This window comes from Hibiscus syriacus, unplaced genomic scaffold, assembly GCF_006381635.1.
Source record: "Hibiscus syriacus cultivar Baekdansim isolate YM2019G1 unplaced genomic scaffold, ASM638163v2 tig00110962_pilon, whole genome shotgun sequence".
Taxonomy (NCBI): Eukaryota; Viridiplantae; Streptophyta; class Magnoliopsida; order Malvales; family Malvaceae; genus Hibiscus; species Hibiscus syriacus.
This window is the reverse complement of record NW_024062935.1, coordinates 220747-224644: the sequence shown is the minus strand read 5'-3', so window position 1 is coordinate 224644 and position 3898 is coordinate 220747. Positions and strand designations below refer to the sequence as shown.

Genomic DNA, 3898 nt, shown 5'->3' with positions numbered 1-3898 from the left:
CTCTTCCAAGAAATAGCTCTAGGAATATCATTTAAAGTTTTTAATGCATATGTCTGCATGTCGGGAAAAGCCTTAAATATCCAAATCTACAAAAACAATATAATACACAAGCATTAGTAATTGTTAAATAATTAATTATAATTTTGGAAACATTATATATAAATTCTTACCTTAAAGGCCCAAATAAAGCCTGACAAAGTGTATTTGGAACCATCGCCACGCAAACTTTTGCGGTCATCAAAGGCAGACGACAACTTATTCCAGGTAGCTTTCCATAGATACGAACCCCACGAAAACAGGTTCCATGCATTTAGGTCCTCTACCAATAATATTAGGTCCTTAGGAATAGGTTGTCTGGCCTCTCTGCCTAAAAAGTCGGCATGAAAAAGTACTAAAAGGCATACTCGGACAACATCGACGTCATCCATCCAAGTAAAACCATCTTTCTTATTCAATAATCTCGTCAAGTCATCGACGTATAAATTCGGCTTCTCCATTGACAGCTCAGGAAAAACCTGGGATAACCATGATGGGCGGGTAATATGACTAGTGTATCGACCTACATCATCGTGTCCGAAGCGTAGACCAGTGATTAAGCAAAACTCATCCCGCCCAAAACACGTATACGCCGGTGGAAAATGAAACCATATCTCTTCATTACCACATTTTATACTCTCGGGTAGATCGCTAGTCATGGTCTGAAGCCACAAATGGGTCAACATAGCATCTCCACCCGGATGTTGTACTTTCAGCCATGGCCCGAAGCAAGTATCCTCAAACAATGTTCTTTGTACAGGTGAAAGCTTCGACGCAATTGTAGTGACTAGACTTGTTTTATTCCTTAAGGTCAATTGAGCCGAAAAAAGTTCTACAAAAATAATAAACATACCAAGTTAGATTAAAAACTACACTGTGAAGATATACCAAAAACAATAAAGAGTAGTAGTAGTTTATTCTTCAAACTTAAATTTGCAACACTGTGAATTTCGTATTTGTCTTTGTTTTTTGGTTGAAGTAATGCAATTCATTCAAGTTTCAATTTGTAGAAGAATAATAGTTTCTGAAACTTAAAATCGCAACACGATAATGACTATCGCAACGCGAATTTGACTATCGCAACGAGATAATCGCAACGCGAAATGAAAATCGCAACACGAAAATGACTATCGCAATGCGAATTTGACTATCGTTGTGATTTTCATTTCGCGTTACGATCCTCGATTTCAAATAGTCATTGTCTAAAATTGAAACTTGAATGAATTACATTACTTCAACCAAAAGACAAAATAAAGACAAATACTAACTTTACATTGTTAAAGACTAAACAGTTTAGCAGTATTAGCAGCAATCGAATGAATTTAATAAGCAATATAAGTGAAATGGTTAATCTATTATTGAAATTACCAGTAAACTTATCATCAATTTCAATATGAAAAACCTAATAATAATGCAAAAATTTCAAAATAAAAATAATTAAAAAAACTAACCCTCGGTGGTTGATTTGGTTGATTTTCCATTTCTGATCGTGAATGATTGTGAGGGTGGCTCTGAGAGATGGAGATAGACGGATTTCTTCGGAGATGGGGACGGATTTCGTCAGAGATGGGGACGGATGTCGCCGTAGAGAGTGAGAATGGAGATGGGACTGAGTTGTGATTTAGGTTTTTAGGTTAAGAGTTGCGATTACGGGATGTATTAATATTCGTGTTTGGAATTTGAAAATAAAATACACGTTGCGATACTAATGGCGCTTTGAAAATCGCATTGCGATTTTGTATTATCGCATTGCGATAGTCAGAATCGCGTTGCGATTATGTATTATCGCGTTGCGATAGTCAGAATCGCGTTGCGATTTTACAAAATCGTAATGCGAATTTGGAAAATCGCAATGCGATAGTCAAAATCGCGTTGCGAATCTGGAAACTAATTTGCGATACTGGAGATCGCGTTGCGATTTAGAGATCGCATTGCGATTTTGTTGGTCATTTTGGCAAATCGAAAAAAAGTTGGTCAAAATCGTATATTATAAGGAATTTTCGGTCACTGCTGTTGCGTTGTTATATACCCAAAACATTTGTGTTACGAAACTAAAACCTGTTGCGAAATTAAATCCGCGTTGCGAATTTGAAAAATCGTAACGCGAAATTGAAAACTGGGTTGCGAATTTGAGATCGCGTTGCGAATTTGTTGGTCATTTTGATAAATCTAAAAAAAATTTATTAAATTCGTATATTATAAGACATTTTTAATCACTGAGGTTATTTTCTCTTATATGATTGTTGCACCAATAAAAAAATTGATGAAGAGTTGAATTAATAGCTTTACAGTAGGGGAAAAAATCCAAACTAAAATAAAGTCTTCACCAAGAGAAGTTTTTTATCAATATTTTTTTACGGGAGAAAACATAAATTCTTTCACCCTCATATGCAGAGAAGCTCCCCACCCTCTTCATAAACATCTTGAACAATAGTTTCAATGCTTCAAAATGCTAAATACAATTGGTTCCCAAGAGACCAACACAATTCTCTAGGAATGGTTGACTTGATTCCAATTTGATAAATCTCCAGCCATTTCAGAAACTCAACCTATCTAATTCCAAGTTTAAACATCGATGGAACCACTGGTTCCTGAACTACTAGGGACCATCCTTTTTTCCCTGCTTAAAAGCCTTTTCAATGACCTCAATCTTGTTGACATTGGTGACTTTGATTCCTCCTCCTGGAAATTGTCGTTCGCATTCACTGGAACATCAATCACCAACATGCCTTGTTGCCTGTTACTGCCGGATGCAATTGATGACGAAGCAAAAGCTGCACTTGAGGCCGATGCCGATGCCGATGCCGATGAACCCTCTTCCAAATTGGCACCACCGCTGCTGACCTGGCCTTGATGATTACCCCAAACCAACACATTTGTAGGGAAAGTAGGAGAATCTGTGGAATACCCAGAAGCCAAACCATCACGTGGAGACTGAATATGACCATTGCTAACTTCATCTCTGGACATGGCAGAATTTGGATTCTCACCCTCAACAGCAACAACAGAGTTCATACAAAGAGGACAAGTGGAGTGTGACTTAAACCACATGTCAATGCACTCAACGTGGAACCCATGGTTGCATTTTGGAAGCAGCCTCGCTTTCTCTCCTTCTACTACCTCACACAAGCAAACCGCACATTCGAGCCCTTCTTTGAACTCTTCTTGGCTGAAGATTAAAACGGGAAGGGAAGCAAGGATTGTGGGATCAAGGCCTTTTGTTGCACACATAGGATAAGCAGTGTCTTCTCCGGGAGCAAACACGAAACGACGCCGGCGGAAGAAGACGGGGGATTTGGTTCTTCGACGCGCCACGAGAACCATTTAGCATAAAGATGAAGAAAAAGCACAAAAACCACCACTAAGAAGAAAATTATTATGGCGATGACCATGACCTTCCCAGTTATTGCCACAGCTGTTGATTTATCTATGTTGGGTTCCATGACTTGCAAAAAAAAAAAAAGGACAAAGCTTTTAACTTTTTAGCAAATGAGAGCAACTAAGATGAGAATTTGAGTAAAATTCTAACAATAAGATACAATTGTTAGTAATGTTCAATCCCACGTAGAGTGTGAAATATATTGGGATTGAGTATTTAAAGTTTTCATTCTTTACTCCCTTGTTGAGTGATAGAGATAATGAGACTTTTCACGCACTGTTGTCGTTCGTCGTCCGACTCGACTAGTGATATGTGTTGTGATCGTGGTTGTGACAATATGTGTATTTGACATGATTGCGAGGTTGCTATATTTTTAAAGAAAATTTATAAGGAATTTTTCTCTGAATGAGAAAATGTGAAGAATTTGTCTGGTATTTATAGGCTACTAAGTCTGTACGGATTTTATATTTGTAGAGAATAACA

The 3898-nt window shown here is 37.6% G+C and overlaps 1 pseudogene; it reads right to left on the bottom strand.

Moving 5' to 3' along the window:
* Positions 1-2366: 2366 nt before the first annotated feature.
* On the bottom strand, positions 2367-3556 carry LOC120148471 (annotated as a pseudogene).
* Positions 3557-3898: the final 342 nt, after the last annotated feature.